Genomic DNA, 25,775 nt, shown 5'->3' on the forward strand with positions numbered 1-25,775 from the left:
ACAGTTAGTCCAAACGCTTTCCAGTGGTTGCCTTTTCTGGTGGCTGTCCTGGACCAAACAGGGAACAGGCTGGATGCCTCACTTCAGGATGATGGCAACCACAGTCTTTCTAGGACCCCGTGTCTCTCTGTTGTACCATGGCCAACAAAAATCACAGCATGAACCTGCCAACCTATGGGATTTCTGTGCTTTTGCAGTACATGTGTCCTTTTCAGACTCTTCTAACAGTAGATACCCTTCAAAATTTCAGACTTTCTGTTCTGGTCTACAGGGTCTGCTCACTTCTATCTATGAAACTAGAGGATAATAACTAATACTGAGAATATTAGCAAAGAGACACAAAGCAGGTATGCAACAGAGAGGAAGAAAATGTATTCTCAGAAATATCCTGGTACTTGTGAATCCTAGGGACTACTGATACAAACAAAAGATGGACGTCATGTGAGTTCCCACATACTAATCGGCTGGGAAGGCTCAGCAGTTTCTGTGTTGATCTGGCAACTGAATTGTTTTGTACCAGAGGTGTCCACAAATGATGAGGCAAATACTTTTGTTGTCATTTTAGTTTGTGATCTTGGGCTTTGATTCTAATCCAGTTTTCCGGAGTGGCTCAGAAATGTGCCTGACCATTGTAATGCTGAACAAGGCGTCCCGAAACAGAGAAATCTGAACAAACTCACTGTGTTTCGGGAAGGTCTTGAAAGTCAGTATGTCTTAATTAGCGGCTCATTTCTCATGGCTGTTTCAGCTCTTTAAAGGTAAGGAACGCAATGCATGGAAAGTGAGTTACAGGAAATAGATATGGAAATTGAGAGGGAGGAGGGAATGCTTATGTCTGTCCCGCACAGGTAAATGGAGTAAAAACAAAATCCAAAAATGAAAGTCTTGTTTTCTCTTTTAACAACAAAGCCCAGCACTTCTGTCCTCTGACTCGCCAGCTGGCAGAATGGAGGCTAGGCTAGTTCGGATGCTGACGAATTAGTCTGAATAGTACAATGTTGTAGTTAGTGTCAATTAGAGACTTTGAACCTAAAAAAAAAAAAAGGCGTTCAAACATTGCCTCCCTCTGCTCTGTCATCCCACTGAGAGACACAGACAATTTTTCTGCCTGTTATTTTAAATTATTTTCTCTTTGTCCAATGTTATATTCTGGCATCCCTGGAGAGCTTAGGAGAGTTCTGATGGACTAAGCTAACTTGCAGTATATAGGTAAGGAAAAGCAGCACTGCTTGTAGTGATGAGGATAAATTTTAGCATATGAAAACCACCATAATAAACAAAATAATAGAAAGGAAATTGGCAGACTGTGGCCTGACTGCGCGTGTTTCTCCTAACGTCCATTGGCAAATGCAGGACACTGACCTGTGGTGTATTTCTAATGTATCCTAATGCGTCTTTCCTCATTGTCTCAGAAAAGAGACAGAAGTACAAAGTAGCAGGGCCTTAAGTTTTGTGACTATGTGCAGTCTTGCCTTCAACAGGATAGTTCAATATTTCATAGTGCACAAAGGTCTCTGGCCTTCTGTATTTTGAATTTTATCATCTATATTCCTAATTTATTAATAGTATCAAGAGATTTTTTGGGGGGTCAGATTTTATTTTCATTTAATCAGTACCAGGGTTTTAATTTAAGTGATCCAGACTGCTGTTTAAAAACAGTATAGTTACCTGATGAGTGATCTTCTGCTGCGACTCTGCAGTCAGGTGAGAACATAAAGCTACCTTGACGGTATCAATGGTCACTGCAAAATGAAATCTGTAGCACTGGCTAAACCACAGCCATTAGATGCTATCACTGGGATTTGAAATTAAATTAAGCAGCTGGAATGCCTACTATCCTGCTAACAGCATCAACCATATCAAAGATAATCGCTGCTTTTATTACTGCAAGCACAGGATGCGGCTGGAAGTAAAACTGCCGATTATCAGATCTCAGTTTAGCCAATTTCGACTTCCAGTTCAGAGATTTGAGTTGTCAAAAGGGACATTTAAAAAGAGATCAGTGCCTTTGAAGTGATAACACACAGGAGCCTGGGGGGCAGAGTCACAAAACTTCTGTACACCATGTGGACTAAAACCGTGGAAAATGTTTCCTGTTTTATAGGGGTGCAGGGAGAAAATTAAAACTGTAAAAGCTGTTCAGACTAGGATGTAGACAGTTTGGTGGTGTCAAGAAAAAGCCTTATTATCTCCTCTGCTTTAATGCTCTGGTAATGTTTTTTCCGGGAACACGAGGATTCAGAGAAAGCAGACGTTCCGATTACTAATTATCTTCATATTCACATTGCTGGACTTTACATTTAGGGCTCTGCCTTGATCTAAGATGTGTGGTTGTGAATTACCACAAGCTTTGAAAAAAAAAAACCCAAACACAACCCTGCTGTTATTGTGGTTGAGACACTCGGCGAAATATGCACTTAAATACCTGGAGTTGGAGTAGCAACAGGGGAAAGTCACTTAGCCCCCAATTCAGTGAGGTTCTGTAGTACACCCTCCACAGGATTCAGAACAGATCCAGCCTTAAGACTTACAGGGCACACAAAGCCACCACACTTTTACACCAAGGAGTAGTCCTGGTAGTAGAGATCTCATGGAGAAAGACTGAAGAATGTGGCTGCACCTTCCTTACAAAGTGAGGTTATTGGAGAAAACCAGAGCAGGGCATGAGGTCCAGTACATCTTCTTAAGCATACTATTGCTACTCCATTGGCTCTCATATTCAGAGCAAACGGATTCCACAACTTCTAACAGCTTGTTCAGGTTTGAGGGGTACATCAGATTTAGAAGAAAGATATCCAAAAGTGCACCAAAATATTTCATATTGACAACGAACTTAGTTTAGCATTAGAAATGTTAATTTTCCCTTGGCATTAACTTGTAGTTGTAAGGGTTTGCTTGGATCCAGATAAGAATCTCTCTTTCAGAAGGAAAAATTAATGTACCTTTGTGTAGAAAACTTTATATTGTGATCTGGTCAGGTGTGATCCTTTAAGGGACCAGTTGGTGGGGACTGCAAGTGAAAACAGTCTAGTCCTTTGATCTGTAGCTGACTGTCACTTCTTACCAAGAAAAGCCTCTTAGCTTTATCATTTGTAATCCCCCAAAAGGTATCTTTTTTTGACAAAAACCCAATTGATTCGTTGTCTTCAGTGCATGGGCACTGTAAGGATGGCCCAGTGTAGAATGTGGTGTGAAACTCCTGGAGTGCCTCTTAAACCCAAGGTTTCCTTGCTGTGTCCGGCTGGTCAGTTAGGTACCCGTTGTGTAGGAAGGCATGGACTGTAACAAAGCCAGGAGAGACCTTTAAAAGAAAGGTTAGTTCATCAGTGGCCCTCTTACTAGCTTAGAAGGTCAGCTCTTCTCTAGAATGTGTCAGCATCCTTGGAGAGCTGGTTAAAGAAAATAGTATCATGTGCCTTTTACAGACAGAAAAGAGCAGATCCAATGCCCTCTGAAGCTAATTCAAAGTTTCCAGTTGATAGGAGCTGACACTGCATCACGTCATTCCTGTACTGAAGCTGTGCATATGTGCTGTGCTAAAATCCACATGGATGGAAGAAATGATTTAGTTGTCTTAGAGTGCAATCCCCTTAAATGCAAAGCCCAACTGAGCAGGCTTTGTGTTTGGTAACTTAGAGGGCTCAGAGAGAACAGAGTCCTTGCCCACTTACAGCTAATAGTTTTTCATTTTTAGTAATGACTTTGAGTCTTTCTGTTTTCATCACCCCAAATAGCTTTATACTGCTCAGCAGCCAGTTTCAGTGTCCATGCCATGAATGCTATGAGGAATAAATGCAAAAGAGCTGTAAGCAAGAAGAAAAATTTCTTTTCCCAGGTGTCCCATAATAGTTTCTCTCAGTGTTCACCCCATCCTAAGTGGGTATTTTGTCTGCCTAAGGGCACCAGGGTTGTATCCCAGGCAACACTGGTCTGATATTTTTCCACTGTCTGTTTTTGCTGGGCAGCTGAACCCTAGCAAAGATGCTCTAGCTACATCACAGCAACCCCCTTATGTTATGACTCTCTTAAGAAAGAAGGCAAATTTCCAGTTTGATTGTCTAATTTGTTTTTTAATAATTGAGACAGATTGCTTTTTGCCTTTGAGAATGGGTCCTTGTGTGCAGTCAGGTGAGCTGTTTGCTATCGGTGTCTGCGCTAGTATCAGATAAGTAGAAAACCCCCTCAACCTGACAATTCACTTGAGAATAATCTGATCTGGTTTGCTTTGCTGTTTCCTCTTGAAGTGGACAATGGCTTTTCCCCTGTTAAAAAGTTGACACAATGAGACAAGTGTGTGATTATTGTATCCCTTTATGTCATTTGAGTAACTTGAGATAGCCTGGTGTAATGTGAGTAATCTGTGTTCACCACCCCTTGAATCTATCTGGAGTTGATTGGCGTATCTGTGCATTTTAACTTGTCTGGAAGGCTCTTATCTCCTTGCTGCACAGCATCAGTTGCAAATTTTAAACCTTTCTGTTCAACTTTATGTTTAAATATGTTACTCTTCCCCTTTCCTCTTAGGGTCTTAGCAAGGAACTGGTTTTGCTTTATTTGGTTGCTGGGTTTGTTTGAAGGAAACCCAGTGACTCCTTTAAAACAAATGAATCAGGGGAGGCCAGGTAATGCAGCTGACAGACAGGTGATCCTGATAATACTGTCTGGTGCCTGATAGACTGCCCTTGAACATCTGAGCCATTCACACCATTTTAGACAGTTAACACTGGTTCTCCACTACTGAGCAAATCATTACTTTCCATCCCGACCCATTAAAGTTCAGACCTCCATGTGCCTTTCAGGTACAGTCTGTGGCTAGAGGGTGATGCTGAGGAGAGCCACCCCCTGAGAAGTGCTGCAGGCACTGAACCTCCGTACCTCCAAGCATGCATGGGAATAGGACTGCAGTGCCAGCCCCAGGCAGTTGCCAAAGCAACCTATTTTTTAATTTTTTTTTTTTACCTGTGCTTCCCTTTGAAAAGGCTCAGATTAAAAATGAATCTTGAGAATAGCCTTTCCTTTAGTGGTGTTGCACTGTAAATGTCACTTCCTTTATTTTGAGTGAAGGTGACAGAAAAGTGTGGTCTAAAGGAACAAACATCATGCTCCAGGGGGAGAAGGGAGGAGATGAGATATGTTCTAGAGGAAGGTAAGGTGCTACTTTGATACTAAATTTGTCCCATTGATGTAAGCTGAGTTTGAAACCCCCAGCAGCTGCCTCAGTTTCCCCTGCAGAATCCTGTTCAGGAACGCCTGGTGATTTTCAGGGCTTAAACCAACAGAAACTGCCAGCTAAATGGGAGAGGTCTATCTTTCCTGCCTTGTGTGCGTGTAATCCACAGCCATGCTTCTCAGCCCATGAAAGGAATCAGATCATATAGCTAAGCTGGGCTTTGGGCTCCTGGCATTGGGTGAAAAAGACTCTAGCCCTGCAACACAGAACACTGATCTGGTATAAATTTACTAAACTGGTTAAAAGTTGTTCAACATGGTAACTTTGTACTGGCAGGCTTTATGTTTTAGCATAAAAGCATCAACTCAGAAAAAACTCTGTATTATACGCTCTGGCTAGTTCAGCTGAAATGTGATCTTTTGGCCACACCTGACTTGGATGAAATTTGTCCCAGTCTGGTAGTGTGCAAATGTGATACGAATATTTGGGTCCCTCATCTGTGGCCATGGGATTCTTCCTTCTTCACCATTCTCCCAGGATCCTGTCTCGCACTCCTCCCATGGGGTGGCAGGTTGAAGGGGAGAGGTGGGTGTCCTTACTCCACTCTTACTCTCCTTCTCAGGGACAGGAGTATCCGATATCTGATCCAGGCGGCTTCTTTGGCCCTTTTCTCACTGTTCTGCTATTTAATGGAAGTTTTCTCCCTTTGTGGAGCAATGCATACAGATTCTTTGTCCTTTTCCTCTCTCAGCTGAATGAGCACCAGACCATCCTGGTAATGCCCGTCGGGGCTGCTTTCTAGTCTCCTGCTCCTCTGCCACATGACCCTTGAAGAATGTGGCTACACCTGGGATTGGTGAAGCATTTAGGGTCAGCTTCCCTCAAACTACTGCCTTCCACATCTTTTCAGCAGGCCTCTCTCTTTTAAAAATGTTCATTAAAATTTAAGACACAATGCTGGATGAGCTACTGCAGCTCTTGCTGACTGTCAGGCAATGTGGCTGCATAACAGTTTCATGTCATACTGTTCAGGTTAGGATGAGAAGCTAATAAACCCACCCCTTTGAAAGCACTCCTCCTCTATATATTTGAACTCATGAGGCTTACTCTGACTCTCCATTCTCTTTGCATTATACACAATGGGATCATAAGATTCGCAAATGAGAAATAAACTGAGAATACTGTGATTAAAAATGTACAATACATAATATAACCTTGCACAACAAAATTAGTACTTTGCTAATTTAGTCCCAAAGCATATTGATTAAATGCATTTTACCACTTCAGTGTATACTGGAAAATCCAATTAATATAAAAAAAAGAAAATGAAAACATCCAAGTCACTGAACTCTGGATCATAAATGTTAATCCATCCTGCAGTATCTTTTGAATAGAACACACACTAATTTTCTCTCATTGTTACAGAACAGATTTCACATAAAATAATGCTGTAATTGTTTGGGGAAAAAAAAAGTATTTGCCATTTGGTGTTTCCGTTTGCTCCTCCTTGATTGAATTCATTAAAAAAGGATTTTTTTTCTATCCGTAACAGCTTTCAGCAAAGTCTCCTTAGTGACAAACTTTTAGTACCAAAAATACCTGAACATTTAGTGAATTAGAAAAAGAAGCCTTGCACAATATTCAACCACAGGTATAGAATTTGGCCAAGTTTAGACTTTGTTTGGACTATGTCCATATTAGAGATGATGGCGAAAGAAATGAGTCTTTCACTGCTGCTGAAGACCTAGAGGTCAGCTTTTCTTAGGTGAATGGGAAGAACAAACTTCTTGCCAAAGGCTTTGTGCCAGCAGTACCTACAGATAGTGCAAATGATGGAGTATTTTATCCGGTATCTAAGTTGGGGCAGAACCTCAAGAATCCACTGGTCTATACATGCTGCTAGAGCCAGCACAGAAATTCCTATGTCCTCAGACCTGATTTCTTTCCTGCTGGAATTTATAAGGCTTAAATTCAGGATATTTGCTGGGGAGGAAACAATTTTGCAGCAATTTTCTGCACTTTCAACAAGGCTTGGTGCAACTGCAACTTGGTATCAGGAATCTCTAGTGAGAAAAGAAGCCAGTGGTACCATTGCATCTGAGATGGTGAATCTTTTTCAGCAAAGTGATACTACCAAGGGAATGAAATTGCGACAAACAGCAGCTGAGTGGAATGATGAGGAAGTTAAGATTTCCACTGCTCTTGAACTCTTATAATTAGTGATATTGAGACAGGTTTAAGAATATAAAGGTAGCTGTGTGTTGAGTATTGGGGGTGGTGGTGGAATCATATTTAGAGAAATATTTCCACAGACAGCACTTTCATAATTTTAGTAGTACAGTGTTCATAAGGTACCTATTAGAATGTGTTGTTGTCAAAGGGAATATTGGTGAAGAGGCATCCCTTTTGGAGCCGTGTCTGCAGGGAGACGTGCAGATGTCTTTATTAGTTTCGTGTCTAAGCGACTTCCCCGGAGGGTGTGCTAGCTGTTGGGTATTAGCAGTTTCATAGAGAATCCATGAAGAAGCCCATGTGCTCTTCGCTCTGCTGGTTGTGGGTGGTCTCAAAAGCAAGGCATTTCCCCCCCCCCCCCCTTTTTTTTTTGTGGAAAGAAGAGTAACTGAAGTACTATAAAAATGAAACATTGCTCTCAAAAGGGGATTCATTTTCATTCTCGAACAGGACAGCATTTATAAGGTTAGCCCAGTGAAAGTCTTACAAATTTTATCACATCGTAGCTTGTTTTTATGTAAGTATGTTCAGATAAATACTACTGTGTGATATATCTGAATATATCTAAGGCTTTTTCACTAGACTGATATTTATGTTTCTACATGGCCAAGCTTTACTGCCATTACAATAGTACTTTACTCACCAAAAAGCCCATTTGGTTTCCAGTGCTATAAAACATAGTAAAAGAGTGAGGAACCAGGCATTTCAGACTATCCCTTTCTGGTTTTAAGTATTTTATATGCATTTTAGAATATGATATATCCTTACCTTTCATGCTGTCGCTGTACATAGTTGTGTGAAAAGAAACAGTATCATAATAATTTATTCTATGTAGCATGATCATGATATTTAAATATTTTCTATATTTGGATAATTGTGCCTAGAAAATATGCTCTTTCCCAGAATGATACAATGCCCAATTCAGATCAAGCACGCTAAAGATAGACTTTTCAGACTGTCCTGCACTTCTTCCCTCTGCTTTATAAAGAAGATGTAATTTTGCTATCCTATACACTACAAGGAACAGCCTAGAAATTTAATACATCTGAGAAGACAGGAACTGGACTGATGATGCAGAAAGAAAAAAGGAAGAATCTAATTCGTTCTGTGTGTTCTCGGTAGGGGAGTTGTGGTGATCCTAAAACCTTAACTGCTGTATTTCTTGAGTGTTTTTGCAAATTAAAGAACACTTACTTTGTTGATTAGGAAGTGTTCAATTCATTTCTTCTCTTTTAGTTTAGTCTTGCTCTGCACTTCATAGCACTGCTCAATAGTACTTTGCTAAAAGTCAGATAACCTGATATTCCCTCAGCCCCATCAGTGTCTCAGAAACAGATTGTATTACGGTCTCATCCTAACGTAATGTATTGCTTTTATGAATTAGAAGGCCAGATCCTGAGCAGGTAAAAATTTGCATCATTCAATGCACCTTTACATAGCTATATTAAATGAAGATCAGACCCATAGAATTTCTAGTCCCATCAGTAATAATTATATAATTTTGCATTATTTTGCTTGCATTTTAAAAAAAAAAGAACCCCATATTATTTTTTTCTTATTTTGAGAGAAATGTGTGTGTCAAAGATGTGATATTAATTTCCTAGAAACTATTCATAAATACACTAGCATTTTGGAAGTTAAATAGAAAGTGATTAAAAACCAAAAAGAGACAATAATTAATCCATTCTTTACTTATAGCTTTGATTAGCTGTCATACAAAAAGCTACTGGTGAGGCCAAATCAGGTTATTCCAGTTTGCTTTCTTCCATCAGCATGTGCCCAAAGAGAGTTATTAGCTCGTTTTGATTGTTCATTGGCAGTCCTGATGCAATATGGGAAGTGTCTGCCAGCAAATGTCCTTAATATACATGATTTGAAGGGGAAAAATAACTACCAAAAACATATATGTGCCTTATCCTGCTGAAGTGAAAAATGTCTTCACGTGCCACTAAGGAGTTTATACATTTTGTAAAGTTGGCTGTGGTGTTTGCATGTTCGTTTCTTCTCCTTCACTACCAGCATTCACAGATATCACCTACACAGGCAGGAAATCCGTGTGCATGTATTAGTTTTTGTCTTTTTTTTATCTGTGGTGTTTGGAATTTTTTTAATACTTCAGGCTGAAAAGAATCTGATAAAATTCCTTCTTTTTTCTTGAGTTTTAAGCATAGTGTATTGGATAGTTTATGTTTTGAAGTGCTTGTCTTTTGGAATATTGTGTATGTACACGCACGGTGCGCATCCTCTAGGACAATTCCTCTTCAACATTATATTTGCAAAACTAATCTGTCCCAAAAAAGGCAAAGGGGAGATGGAGATTGCAAATTTTTTTTAAAAAGGAAAGTAAAAATTCTGCCAATTCATTTTCCTTGAAATCCCCTGCATGACAAAATAGTGGTAATTAATAATATCCCTTTTTTAGTAATTCCTTGCTAAGGGGAGTTGCTTGTGGAGAGTTAATCATACTTTGTTAAATACGTGTTGTTTAACAGTCCAGAGTTGTCTGTATTTTGCAGAAGGATGAAAGGATTATCAGCCACATAGTTGTATTATGGGGTTTAACAAACAAATGTTTTTAAAGTCTGATTTGTTCTTAATAAGAATACCGTTAATTCATTTTGAGTTTTGGCTGAGAGGTGAGACCTCCAAAATTGTCCCAAAGGTGATAACATACATTTTTTTTTTTAGCGCAAAGACTTTCCAGCATGTTGCATATATTTATTCAGCAGCCTTACACCACCCCTGAAAAGCTAGATTAAGGCATAGGAATCAATCCAGGCTTGAGTTGTGTACAGCCCACCTCTCAGGAGCTGAGTTAGTGTTTAACCACAACACCGTACAACATCTCGGGACAAGAAGTGAAGAAAACAACAACCGTTTGAAACCATATTGGAGATTAAGGGACGGCAGAACCTACTTGTGTGATTAAACATTAGAGTCAGCTTTCCTATGGTAACGAAAAGTGGCATGGGATTTTTTTAATTCCTAGAAATACTTAGTACTTGTTTCTTAGCTTATCAACAACATGTTGTGGCTGTGTCATGCAGAAACATTAGCTTGTGAATTAGCCCTGAGGCACTGTCCTATATACCGCTATAAAAGCGCCTGGGTGTAGGATCCAGTGACTCAGAGGAAGAGTGCCTCCTGCCGATTCTGTCTTCAATCCAGACACTGACCTTGCTCCTCTGACGGGATTTGACAGGTTTACAACCCACGGGTGTGGCTGTCATAGCATCATTTTTCCCCCCTTTAGCTTCTTCTCTAATAAACTTGTTAAACGTTTTGCATTAATAGAGAAACTTATGCAACGCGTGTCTTGCTGTCTTTGACAACTCATTCAATGTCAACCATCAACAATTTTCATTTAATGGACACGTAACATCCCTGGTGTGATGATTTTTTTTTTTTTTTAAACTTTTGGTGTCAGATTGATAAGCCTGTGAAATAGAATAGATACACATAATGCCGCTTTATCCTCACAATTGACAGTGAGGCAGTGAAGCAGAACCTCAAGAAAAGTGACCCAGTTCTGCATGTGTAACCACACAAGAACCCAGACCGGTCCCCAGTCCCACCTAACATCGCAGCTTCGTGACATCTGAGCAAATAATAGGCAGCGAGTGTGAGTTTGTGAAAGTAATTATATAAAGCTGATGGCAGGGGACAAAAAGAAGTGGGGTGGGGGGAGAAAGCAAGCCGTTCCACCGCTTTGACAATGTCCACAGCTGTGATGTCATAGGCACAAAGATGATAATAAAATTTGGCCAATGTGGTGTCAACTACACCTTGCTCCTTTTGTCTTTTCCCTCGTATAATTTTGTATCCATGTGTGAATCGGCTCATTAGTGGAGGAGAGTGAAAATTGAGGTCAGGGTATTTAAACCTGACCTGTGCAAAGGCCATGCAGTGCCTAAGCCCACCGGGGGTTTCACTTCAGAGCCCCGGACCACCCTTGAAGGTGACACCAATTCAAGCCTCATTTTATAAAGGCCTTATTAATTATTGTCTTTATAAGAAGGAGAAGCCATATAAAGAAATGTGTCATTCTTAGAGTAGGAGTAGGCAGGAAAAAAAAAAAGAGAGAGAGAGAAAGAAACAGAAGATCAAAAGAGAGCTTTTTTTTTCCCTTTTGCTTTTCATGCCTCAGAACCTCAAAGGAGGTCGGGGAACAATCAGGCTTAGGGGTCTCGTGTGCTTTCTGGCAATTAGACTCAGCTGATGGGCTGAAAGGGATTGAATGGCAGGGTTCAAGGCCCTTCTCCAGAGCTTCAGACAACAGGCTTTTCCAAAGCAGCAGAGCAGCAGACACCACTGAAATAATTTCAAATGGAGACTTACAGCCAGGGATTCATTAATTCACCGGCCTAAACAATTACTGAACATATAATGTCTCTATATACACTTTGATAAAGACTGTCATCCTAGACCTTCATTTTCCCCATTTTTATTAGAGATTTTTAATGTCAGGTTTGAAAAGAACCTTTTATTTCTTCAATTATCAAATTAAACCTTTTATTTTTTTTCGGGGGGGTGGGTGGGGTGGGTGGAATATAAATTCCAGAATTTTTGTTTTATGGCTACAATTGATTTGAATTACAAGAGGAGACTGAGAAAGTTTTGTAAAGCATCCTTAAACATTCAGCCATAAATAGGATGGGAGCCTGAGTAGCAAAAGATCCCATCCTCCTCCTTACTCTCTTTAAAGAGGGTGGTCTGGGACAAATAGATTTAAATGAGCTTGATGTGAGAGAATTAGCTAATAAGGGACATGCAGCAGAGCACTCTATAGATGCAGGCTGCATTTGCTGCTAGAATGGTTTGAACTGAGCAAACTGAATTAGAACTTTTAGTACAGTTGAAGTCTTTTTAAAATAAGAGAACAACCTATTATTTTATTTCTATTTTTTTTTTCCTAGTATAAGATTAGATGTACCCAGAAGTGAAAGGTTTTAGTGCAGAACTGTGGTTCGCTTTTAAAATGTACCTGAGTATCCCTGTGAAGATTAGAGGTAGGTACAGCGACAGGTCCCTCTGGAGCACTTCTGGCAGGGACCAGGTATGCTTGGTAGAGGAAGCATGGCCCTAGGAAAAAACTGTCCTGTGCTGAGGTGGATTTAAAGTCTAATTAGGCACCGTCAAAAGTGGGTTTTGAATAGAAAATTGGATTTTTGACTAAATTATGTTTTGTGTCTATTCCTCAGACGCTTGTTGTTTGGTTTGTTGGTTTCTTTTTCACTGAGGAGAAACTGCAAAACTGCATGTGTTAACAGAAAAATATTTCAACTGAAAATATTTTGATTGGAAAGTTACATCAGCATGTCTTAGAAGTGCTGGTTCACGTAGCCCTATTCTGTTCTCTGAAGCAGCACGCTGGTCAGACACCCATCACCTCCTCTGCCCAGTAGCAATGCAGTGTGGGGGAGACACTTCAACCGGGTAGTTCAGTTCATAGAGCAACATGAGGTTTTTACTTTATGATTTTCGGAGAAGACACCAACTTGTTCACCATGCTGAAGGCTGTGTTAGAGGAATCCAGCATCCTCTAACCACGCCACAAAGGTGTGCTTGTTATGGGTGTGGTCCTTGCCTCATTCCCATGCTGAAGCCCTGTTGATGTTTGCTAGTCCCAACCATAACATGAATATTTCCCATGCAGAAAAACAGTGTTGGGAAGGAAGCCTACCTGTTATGTGATTCCCGTAGTCACTATGTGTCCGTTTTTACGGATTGTGCCTGACCCACCACTTCCTTCTACTGCTTTGCAGGAGCAACCCAGTTTGGGTAGAAGCTAGGGCTGTATATTTGGTGATAACGCTGTCTTGGGAAGAACAATGCTGTTAACTCTGGTAAATATTGTTTCAGACTTTCCACAGGAAGATGACACCAGGAAGTTATACAAGTCTTGAATGATCATTCTGCTTTCAGCCATGATGGAAGAAAATCTTTATTTTGTTTAATTGAAAATTTTAATTTGCATGTCCCTCAAAAGATTCGAGGTACTGAGGTCCTCAGCATAGGCCTGTAGTAACTATGACTTAACTCATCCTGATCCTAGTCTGGAACTTAGGAGACTAGCTAAATCAAAACAGACCCAAACGATGCATCTGGGAATTAGCGTAATTCCTGAAACTGTGGTACCAGTACAGGTATCCATCAACCAAGATGATGATGATGGGAATCTATTGGATATTTACTACACACTTAATACAGCTGGGGATGCTAGCTTAAGTGGGCTGGTTTGGATTCCTTTGTTTAGAGAAGGGGAGAAGGAGGGACACAGAAAGGTAGGGTGGGTTAAAGTGAGCCACTGTGAGTTATTGTGAATAAGTGCCCTTTCCATTACAACAAACGAGTGCTATAATGAGATTCATTGAGGGAAGTTGTAGCTCTGTTATACCACCAGGCTTACCTAATAGGTGAAGCTAACAAGACTAGAGATTAGAGTTGTCTTTTCTGTATGTCTGTATGGTATCCAGGCCACAGAATTTCCTTCCATTGCATGCCTCCGTGTGTGATTTTTGGTTTTAGTTGTCTCGTTATCAGACCAAAATCGTTCCTATTTATATTTTGTAACTGGAGTCTTCGGTATTTATTGGGCACAGTTTTTGTATTTTGTCATGGGTATAGCAATACTGTGCAGTATTAGCTTGCATTAAAAGCATTTTGAGACTATTAATTTGTAATCTGTAAAACTCTTCCACCCAGGCTAGACTATAATGATAGTGTTTGTTATGTCTTTGTGTCAGTTACCTGTTGAACTTGTTTTTGTGACCTCTGCTTAGCTTCTTTGTTCTAAGTGCAGTCTTTCCCTCTGATGATAGCCTTGTGTTGAAATTCCACCACGGTCACGGTGTCCCTGTTTTCTGAAATATTAATGCTCTATGTTTGCTGCAAGGCTAGAGGACCGCACTCTTGTATAATTGCATTTTTGTACTTCCCTGTTCTCCCCCTGTGGTTGCGTTCTTGCATATTTCAGCCTTCTGCGTTTAAATTGCGTTTTTAATACAAACTAATCAGTGTGCTACCTCAAAACGTGGGGAAGATCTCGAAGGAGGAGGATGTGAAATCCTATTTAGTTACCCCTGTGTTTAATGACGTCAGTCCAGTGGCCATAGGTAATGCAAACGTTGTCAGTAGATGCTTGTCATGACCTTTCTGCTCACTGTTTGCTTCACAGTATGAGACATGAGTGGAATCATCTTCCTCGAAATGTCTCTCCCTATGGTTTTTGGGACTATTCTTTCAACTCAACACACGAGCCACCTTCAGCTGTAATCTGTCTCTTCCCCACCCTTCTGCCTCATTCCCAAAACAAGCCTCTTTATCCTTGCCCACTGCCCATTTATACCATTCTCAATCAATCTTCATTGAATGGAGCGGTACATCATTAACTTGTCTTCCGGCAAGCCACTTAACCCCCTAAACCCTGGAGCAGATTCATTACATTGCCATCTTCCAGTGAACGGTCACATCCACACTTGACTTAGGCTATTACTTAGTCACACGATTCATCAACCACATGGGTAGTTTTTTGCTCCTGATCAGATTGGCGTGACAGTATCTGGAGCGTATTACAAGGAGATATGCCAAGAAAAAGGCCCTGTTCAGTAAGTTTGTCTACATATATAACTCTTACTGACCCTGCTCTTCTCCATTATCACCTGTGAGAGACAGGAGCCATTATGCAGCCCTTCCTTCTCTGTGGTCATGGTAGCTTTTGGCGTGCTCTGAACTAGGGCTGTGCTTTGTATAAGGGACATGATGCAGAATTCACTGGAGTTTTATGTTAATTCTTGATTTTACATGATGTTTTCTACTATTTTCTGAGTTACAGTAGTATTATCCAGACAAATTTGTAAGACGTATGACTGTAATGCACAGGATTTTTATACTTGGTTTGGTATCAGACCTGAAATCCAGAAAACCCATCCTTCACTCTCATGAGTGGATAAATATTAGAACTATTCTTTTTTGTTTCCATCACTCTAGGAGCCTTATTTTACTCATCTTTTGCTTTTTTTGTTTCCTTCATGCCAGTTTGAAAGGGAATTGAGCAGCTGAGGTAGTTCCCTTATTGCTGAAAAGCCCCTCAATAATTCTGAGCTTATAATCCACTGTACAATCACCAGTCTGACTTTGGTAATCGCACGTCACAGTATGATTACCAAGAAATAACTGAAGAGTGATTATGCAAATCCTGGAGTTCTAATTGGCTAATAATGACTTTAAGACAGAGTACAATGATTCATATGTTGTGTGTTTTTGAGGGGAAAAATCCAAAGTGATTATGTAAATCAGTTGCCTGTAACAACTAGTCAGATGCAAAGCTTTGTTTGGTTAGGGAGAGCGCTCAGTAATGCATCAAAACTGTGGAGCATCCCTGCACTTTGATGCGCAGAGGCAGTTCCACTTCAAATGCGCTGTATTGTGTATAGGGACTGATTTCATTCCTTCTAGCCAAGTATTATTTCTTGCACTATCCTCCAGGAAGCTAAAACAACCCTCAAAGCTCACATATATGTTTAAGGTGATTGTTTAGCCCAGGAGACAAATGGGAAAAGAAAAATCCCATTTTCTAAAGAAGGATTATAACGAGATAATATAGTCCTTCTTCTCTTTTTTCTGTTTAAGATTCTGTGTCACAGGTAAAATTATTCACTACTAAAGATACTTTTCATTAGCAACCTTAGAATAAAAGCTTCTCATTACCTTTTCTCCTGCCATGTTGTTATAGGACCTCTAGGCTTCCTTTGTAAATTCTACATGTTATTCTTATTAAGGCTGATTTTAAAAAATAATTCTCATGTGGGATGTAGATTTTTTGAGATTCGTTAAAGAAATCCTGCTCTTTCTCACACTGAAGACTCCAATAGGACTTAACCAATTGGCCAGCACTGTTTGACACAAATTCTGTACAAAATATTAGGAGTTGCTGTTTGTTAAATAACTGTCACAAACCCTTATTCTACTTAAAATAAGCACAGTTTGGGCAGGGTAGTATCATGGGGAATACAAAAATTTCACATCAGGTTTGTCTCGGGAAACATGCTTGGAGTAGGGAGCTGGAGAGAGGTTAGTACTCTTCATGATAACCATAAAGAGAAGTGTTTCAGCCGTGGTTGTATAAGCCAGCCAAGGCTCTGGTTGAAGGCACTGCTGCCCAGTCTTTGTGTGATTCACTGCTTTGATGTCCATCATATGTATTTCACGGAAAATCTACTTTTAATATAGGTGTATTCTTTATACTAGGCCTTGAAAGGAGTTTGTTTCTACTGACTTGTGGTCCACTATGGGCTTGACTCAGGGTAATAAGTTAGCTTCATAGACCTGTCAGTCTCCTGGCTCTCCAGAATGGGGGGAGTTCAGACCCATAGACAGGATGCATAAGACAAGAGTGAGAAGACAAAGTCATTGGGTGTTCAGCATGTCTTCTGTGCAGACGCTGACTTTCCTTTTATATTTCTCCTAGATTGCGTTTTGGGCCTCTCTGTAGGATGGCAATGACTTTACAACTTCTATCCACGGCTTCCAACAAAGAGTTTCCATTTGCTATAATAAATCAGACACACAGATGTGAATCCTTAGAGGAGCAGATTAGCTTATATGTAGGAAGCTGGTACCATTTTAATGTTGCTGATACATTGTGATAGAGGGTAATGAATGTGAGAAGGAAAGGAGGAAGGAAGAGAGAAGGGGAAGTGGAGGGCATGGGGAACAAAGTGGTCCTTAAATGCCTGAAGAAATGATAAGAGAGAAGACAAGGAATAAAAAAAGAGAGATAGCTGAGGAGAGGTGGAAGCCCAGACACTGTTGCAAAGCCCCTCCAGATCAGTGACAATCAGTGAAGAAGATTCCATTGATTTAGTGCACTTTTGATCCGACACACAGTGAACAGTTGAGCAATACCCTTAAGCTGAAGCATTTGTCAGCACAACATGTAGACCTGGCGACGCCAAAACATTTTGCAGGTAGGTCTCTGCTTTGCTGAATTGATTGTTTAGGTGGGGTTCTTGGATGTCAAAATGAATTACATTTCAGTCTAAAATTTCTCTCATTTTTTTAATGTTTGAAAAACAAAATCCTGCTAACCCCACGTGATGGTTGTAAGAGGAATTAAAAATTTATGTACGTTTTTGGGCTTCTCCATACAAAAATAATTCAGCAGTTGGAAATTAAATATCCATGAAATTTTAAATAACTTTCTTTTTTAATTGAATGACCCATGTGTCTTTCCACAGTTTAGTGATAATGGAGAAGAGTAGGGATCTAAGAGCTCGTTGTTGTGCAGACAGCGTATAATCAACTTCTGTTCCTGTTGGATCATGGGAGGGGCAGGACAGAATGTGCGTGTCCCATCACCTTCCTGTAAGGACACCCGTCACCATAAAGTCCATAGGTTCCGCGCGATTATAACCCTGCTCTTTGTGCCTTCTCCTCAGAAAGACAATTTCACCCCCTTTTCTGCCTGTTGGAGGTTTTTATTTCCTCTTCCACTGGAGCTCCTGTTTTTAAAGAAGGGAACATACTTCCTTATAACTATTTGGGCACTGAGTCCTGCTCTCTTCTGACTTGGCACTTTGTGAGTAAAGGCGGACGTGGATGTTCCAGTTGGGATTGGCAGGGCACTCTGCTCCCCTGGTGTTTGCTTTGCGTGGGTGTGAATAGATGTGCCAAATTTCAGACTATACTGATGTGCCTGGATACTCTACTTCCCTCCCATAGGTGAAGATACCAAAATATAGAAGCCACCAGTTTTCTGGATATTTTAAAACAGGAAGAGTATGAAATGTCAGGACCCTGAAGCAATGCAAACAGGGCTGCTAACATATTTCTGTACCATCCCACTATGTAAGCAAATCGTGCTCTTTTGATTGATCCATTCAGCCATACCCAAGCAACTGTCTGCTGAATCAAATTCATTGCTGTGTGTGTCTCAGTCATGTGAAAATAGTGCCCTAAAAATGATAAAGTTTAAAAATATAATGTGCATCTTAAAATCTGAGAAATGAAAGACGACTTAAAAAAAATAGCTTTCTAATAAAATTGTTGTTGGTATTTGTTTTTTTTATTATTTGTTGACCAGACTTTTTAGGTCTGACCCAAGAGTACACTTGAAATAAAAAATACTAGTTTTTCAAAGCAGCAGCAAAAGTATTAGAATAAGGAAAAAGTTTTGGTGGCATTGGCAGTTAATTTCAAACATAAGCAAAGCCAAAATATGGAGACGGAGATGAGAGAGGTAGAAGAGCTGACTATTTCATTGTAGTAAGAAGGATGCAGAGAACATGACAGGGCTCAGGTGGAAATTCTCTGCAAAAGGATTTTTGCACTGGCATATTCCCCAAATTTGCCTGATCCCCTTCTCACGCCCTGCTTCCCAAAGCTCACCCCCCCATTCAGGCTGCACTGCTGTGTACCAGTTTATTGTGTTTAACAGCGGTTATGTTTCAGTAATGCTTTGTCTCTGGCTTGGAAAAGTCTTTGGTTGAAAGTCACTATTTCAATTACTATTTTTTCAGCTTGCCACTTAAAATACGATCAAGCATATGGGTGAGCTACACAAAATTTTTCAGCGAACATTTGAAATCAGAGCAAAACCTGATTGTTCCATCTTATTAGCCACATCTTGTTTGATGTAGCATGTTTTTCTAACCCGGTATCACTTCCATCTGAAGCCGCACCACAGAGAACACAAAGGTTTCAGTATTGAAGTTGAAGGAGCACTGAAGGGCATCTTACAAATGCTACTTTGTCACCTAGCAGGAGTTCTTGGAAATTTTTCAATGTTTTTCTTTTCTTTTGTGAACGGACATAAAGTGCCTCTTTCAAACCCAGCTAGGGTTTCATTCCTGCTTCTGTGATTCTCTGAGGTGCATTAGTTGAGGCTGGCAAACTTTTAGACTCTGGGGAATACAAAGCAAGATAATCAGTGCAAACTCAGTCCTTGCAGCAACTCTGTTTGGGTGGCTGAGTTTCCCGACAGGGACTGGGGTGGGAGGAGGAGAACAGTCGCTCTAAAGATGTACAGGAGTGACAAAATTAAAGCAAGAAGAAATCCTTCTTTTTTAAAAATTGGAATAAAGACAGAAAAGGATCGAGAACCATTCAGAGACTCGTAGGAGCTGAGAAAGACACTTATGCAGGTTTGCTTCCCAGACTTTTGCTTCACTCTAAACTTTTATTTATGTGCCTTTTCCTGTGCCACTTTTACCAATGTTTCTCGACAACACATTAACTTCCCTCCCGGTACAATAATCGACTCCAATCTGCTATTATCACGGAAATAGAAGAGGTAAAGTGCCTGTAATAGGATCCAAATCAAATCACTTTCACTTCAGCCGGCTTTTGCTGTGAAGCCGAAGATTCCCCAGGGAGATTCAATACAGAGAAACACCTGCAGACACAGGCTGAGGCCCGGAGATTATATAGAACACGACAGGCCGAGCTTTGCACTAGCATTTCCTTAGTTACAAGATGGTCACATTGGCAGTAATAACCAGAGGCAGGACCTGATAAAGTTGTGATTCATTGGCAAAGCCAGGATCTGACTTTCAGCTGATTTGACCCATCCTGAAGCAACACATCAGTTGACAATTTACTGCAGAAACAGCTACAGTTAATTTTTTTTTTTTTCCCCTCCCCCTGAAGCGCTTGCCTTAGTCTTGAATGGTTTTGCATGAATCCCCGGTTGTGTTTAAGCGCAGCCCAGCCTGAAGAGGAAAAATGTATTATTCTCCCCCAGCGGCTAGGAAAGGCCAGACTAAATTGAATTTAATAAGTTTCAGGTTTAGGGAAAAATAAACCTAGAATCTTTCCTGTGGCATAGGAGACAACTTCAACAAGGGTTGAAGTTCGGATCAAACTACATGGTTGCAACCAGCTCGTGGTGTAGGTTAGAGTTTAGATGCCTTGTTCCCTGGGAATATTAGTTTATCAATTCAAATGCTTTTTCCCCCACGCTTACATTTTTATGTAAGCACTTTTTACAAATGCTAAGAGACTCTATGCCAGTTACACGTTAGTATTTAATTTTGTATTTATCTCAGGAAAACAATAATATTGTCGTAGCAGGATGAAAGCAAACATAAGTCCTCTCCGTGTTTGTCGCCTGAGATTTGACAGGCTTGGCCTTGGTGGAGAAATAACAATAGTGGTAAAAACAGTAAGGAAAACAAGGAAAAGCAATTATTCCTGAATTTTAAAAACCTGTGGGGAAATTTTCATGGCTCAGAGTTCAGTGAGGAGTTCAGCTCCCATTTTCACTTTGAAATATCTCCTAGTAAGTATCCCAATACCTATGCTGCTGCTGCAAATATTATTCAGTACCTGACAGTATATGAAGTTCCTCACATAGTAGGTATGTGGCTTTGGTGAGTACATACTGACCCGATGTATGCATAAAACACGGCAACCACTATTGGTAGCCTTAGCTCCCACCCCAATATAATTATTAGTACATGGATAAGAGAATTTTTTAAATTTAAACAGATTGGTATAAAACTCAAAAGCAACAGGCCAAGCAAAAAAGTTGCACAAAACTTGAGGAGCTCTGTGGGAGGAGTGCATTCAGGGAGGTTGAAATAATAGTAGACGTAAGCATTTTCTGCAGCGGGCTTGCTCTGAAAAGTGTTATGTGATCTTCTATCATGTCCCCATCTCTGCAGTGTCTGAGCACCTTAGTGTATTAGGTAAAGAGGGTGAGAGACATCATGTAGAGTTTGCTCTTAGGCTTCTTTTTCCTCATGAAGAGAATTGTTTTTTCACTAAATGTATGTTTGGTAAGGTTTAGTTGAAGTATTTGCTATAAGGCCAGTATTTTTCATGGAGCGGCAAATGAAAATAACCGCCTTGCTCCTCTCCTGCAAGCTTTACTCACAAGCTTTTATTATAATAAGAAAATTATTTTTTTGTTTTAGAAAAACCTTCTGAAAGAAAGGAGATAGGTTTGGAAATGTGTTTTGACTCCACATTACAGTATATTACAAGTCACATTAATGTAATATATAAAAAAACATATGTTAAACACTAAGATGGGATCAGAACTCCTGCTGTGAGAGATACGGAAGTCACATTATCTTGTCAACTCAAATGCACATTCATAATTGCTAAATATGAGCCAGAATCCCAAGTCCAAACATTTGTTCACTGAAAACCAAACCCTAATTTTACAGTTCAATTGCAGCTGCAACTGGAAGGGAGTTTGGAAAGCTCTAAAAGAAAGGAGCAAAGTATTTAAATTATGGGGCATCAGAATTTAAGATGATCGTTTGTAAGTCCACAACTGAAAATATGGGGTCAATCTAGTGCTCAAGTACAGTGAGAATATGGCAAACAGCATCGTCCAGCCCCCTTTATTAGATCTGGGACTGCGTACGGCATTTCAAAGCAAAATCAGGGAAAGACTGAGGGGTACCTAAATATCTGTTTGAGGATGGAGTATTAAATAGTGAAAGATTTTTATCCTAAATAATTGCTTTTTCAGTTCTCTGCGCACACCAAAGCTTTATATGCAGGAGAGCAGAGGCGAGGAGAAGTGGGGGAGGAAGGGAGGAATTAGGTCACTCTGTCAAAACATCTTTGGCTTTGCCTGATGAAGAAAAAGTTATAACCATTACAAAAATAATCATACTTTTTTATAAAACTGTATGTATTGTAAGGCCTGAAATTAAACATTTCCTTTAATTTTCAAGGCTTCTTTATATCTTTAAAAAAAAAGAAAAAGGAAACAGGAAAAAAAAAAGAAATAACAATTCAGGTAAAATGTAAATGAAATCTCACTGCAAAATTAAAAATTCATGTGACAGGCCCCTGTTCTCTGTCTTGCTTTTAGACTGAAAGCATCTGACTAATTCAATGGGATTTTGTGAGTGTTTTGGTCAATCCAAACGCGCTTTCTTTGGCATAAAAAAAATTATTCTATCCAACTTCATCAGTTTCTTATAGTCACTTTTTTGAGAGAGGATACTTGGCTTGCAACTATGTTGTACTGTTACAGTCTAATATTTCGTAGATCTGAAAGCAGCAAGTATGGACCAAGTCACGCAGACGTATGCTCCTAGAAATGCTATGGGTAGTATGCGCTGTCTGTGGGAGCACTTGCAGGAGCGCTTTGGTACAGCACTGTGTTAAAATACATCTTGCTCTGTTGACCAAGAAAAAGTACTGGCTGGAAAAACAACAAGAGATATTTTTAGTACTTACTGTATGTTTTTTAAAAAGCACCAGGAGCGACGATGGTATTACTTTTGGTCTTTTTTTAGGGGTTTAGAGGCTAAAGCCTATAGGATTTGAAACTGTGATCTCTGACATTGCCTTCAAGAAATGCAGAGGCCTCTTTCTTCTGTGTTTCCAGGTGTAGATGTGTCTCAGGTGTTAGTTCATCAGCTTCATTTATAGGAAGCTTCAGGGTTGAGTGTGAGGAGAATGAAAATGCCTCTTGCAGCTTGACAAAAAGTTACTCTGCCTTTTTCTTGGGCCTTTCATTCAATATAGCACTGAAGAATTTGCTTAAACACAGAGAGGAGAAAATGATTTTTCTATGCTTATATGTCCAGACAGTGGATTCTGAAAAACCCTAATTCGCCTGATATAGTAATAAGAAAACTGCATTTCCTTACACTGTACCTTTCATCCTAAATGATATTTTTTAATTTCTTGTTGAAACTTCTTTTTGGACAAACAGCCGACTCTCCTCACATTGCATTACCCAACACAGCATTTATATTATTAGAAAATTAAACCAGTGACTGAGAGATTTTGACTAATTAGGTTTCTTGGATAATAAGAGCTTTTTAATAAGGTACATATCACTTACAATATTGCTAATGAAATGTGAAAGCGATTCAGTACTCTGTAAGATAATGGCTAACTTGTTTTAATTGTTAACATTTTTTCTTGCCTGCAATGACACAGTCATTATTTCGCAGTCACCGCTTATCGTGAAATCCAAGAGGATTAATGGTTTCACTTATACTGGCGAAAATGTTTAAGCTGTCCCGATTATCAGTGCAGTTGGAAAGAATAATGGTTATTTGTCATTGCGTTTAGCCGTAGAATGAATTGTCCTCCAGCCAAGAGAATCATTAACCCTTTGAGCGACAGTAATAGAGTTTTACAATTAAAAACTAGGAAGCAAAGATTTATGGCTGGATTTTTTTTTTTTCTGTAGGTAGTTTATTAGCTTATGAGTCCCACTAAAACTAAATATATTTCTCCTACAAAATAAACCACACGATATATCTTATTCTCCTGTATAACACTTCTGCTAGTTGGAATTAGATTGCACTGAAACATTCTTTTGGTGAACGAACAAATCTCCCAACTAGCCAAAAAAAAAAGTAAAAAGATTGAACACGCATTCTGGAGAAAAAAAAAGAAAGGAGATTCACATGGCTTTTTTGTTACTAGATTGCTATATATGTTTAAGTACTGAATTTAAAGGAGAATTTTGTCTGTAAATCCCTATAATTCAAAACCATTTAGTACATATAAACAACTTAAAAACCCAACATTGCTTAGCAAAGTAGTTAATATTGTTAGTTCGGTTGATCTGGGAAGAGTTTAAAATTGCATTGTTAGTGAATGAGAATTCTTGAAATTCTGTACATGACACTGAACTAGCTGCCAAAACTATAAAAGGCATCATAAAACAAACAATTGAGTGTTTAAAGTTTTGGGTATAAAAGGGTAATATAAAAAAAATGAGAGAAATAAAACCATTACTTGGGAAGTCATTTTAAATCGGCGGAAAATATGTACTCAGTATGGCTGTTACAGCGTGCTGGTTTGTAAGGCTTGTTCCTTCTTCGTGAGTTTATATTGGCTTGTTGTAACATCGCGTGGACCATCGTGTGCAGTCTTGGGTTAGACCCTGCAGCAGCACTTTGGAGTTGCTTCTGCACTGGAGCAATGCGGATTTCCGGCAGCACAGAATCAAGCTCATAGCGTGGATCTGAGGATACGGAATGAAAGAAGTTTGTGAAATATTCCTCCTTGCACCACTGCTGGAAGGAGCGAAAGCTCTCTTGTGAGTGGAAGATGGTCAGCGTTTAAATGGAAATGTTCAGCTCCTTACAGGATTAGGTCCTATTATTGTTTTTCCACCTAAGAAATATATTAAAGTGAGTCTCACACATAAAAATAAGTTTCAAAAAGCACAGAGCGTTTATGCTCCTCAGCAGGTCATTCTCAGGCACAGCTGTCAAAGTGGTTGAGAAGGGAACCGTTAAGGAAAATAAGATTTACTTGTAGAAGACACAGATTTGCTGCTTTATCTTGCTGCTGAGAAAGGTAAAATATAAACCATCCCATCTTTGCCTGGTACTAACGTGTAGCTCAGGGCCTGATCCTCAGCCCGTGGAAGGTGCTGGGAATCTCCATCGGCTGGAAGGGATTTTGATCAGGCTCGCAGCCGTTGGCAGTGCAGTGGCCTTACCAGACCCAGCACCCGGATGGGATGCACAAGCCTCACTTGCTTTTCTGGGAAGGAATCCTCAAAGATTTTTATGGACTCCTTTTCTAAGAAGGGAAGGGCAGCTACTCCCTTCAGCTGTAATAATAAATATAAATGGACTTCAGTATGAAAAGAAAACTTGCTCACCGCTGGAGAGGCCACATTAATGAAGGCAGTAGTGAGCGTCTGGGGAAGCGCACCTCCACATAGGTAGCCGAGGCATGAATAGAAATTATATTATTCCACAATTATTTTTGAAAAAAAAATGTTTCTTCAGGTGCTTCTTGAGCCCGTATCATGAAGATCAATGCATATGAGCTGGGAGCATGATGATGATCATTATTATGTGTGATCTATCGACAAAAACTAGGGCTTCTCAGAGATGGTAAACAACAGTTTCTGCAGAAGCCCCCTGAGGTATGCTGGAACTGCACACCCCAGCAGTTTTAGATGGGAGAGGTCAGAAGAAACAGCTGCCACCAGACAAAAAGACATAGCAAATACAAGCAAAAAAAAAAAAAAAGGAAAAAAACCCTCGACAACCCCCCCCCATCCACCCCAAAAAACACATACACACAAACCCACAAATATATGAATTCCCACCACTCCATAAATCTATTGCAACATTTATAGATGCAGGAATGTAGAGCTATAGATGTGGATGGTGGAATTTAGCTCTAGTTTGGAATTTATGATTGACACTTTTGAGAAACCACTATTAACTGTCCCTATGGCTTTAATGAAAATTGGCAATGTGATCGCAGGCTTTGTTCCCTTTGGTTTTCTTTTGCAGCAGTGCCTGTGCATATGGTATATGTAAGTCCCTCCCCCACCCCAAAAATGTTGATAATGGCGGCTATTTTGGGGAAGACAATTACTGATGAAAAGGACTGAATGGATTTTCCCTCCTCACTGGATAGG

The sequence above is a fragment of the Gymnogyps californianus genome, chromosome 11, assembly GCF_018139145.2.
Source record: "Gymnogyps californianus isolate 813 chromosome 11, ASM1813914v2, whole genome shotgun sequence".
Taxonomy (NCBI): domain Eukaryota; kingdom Metazoa; phylum Chordata; class Aves; order Accipitriformes; family Cathartidae; genus Gymnogyps; species Gymnogyps californianus.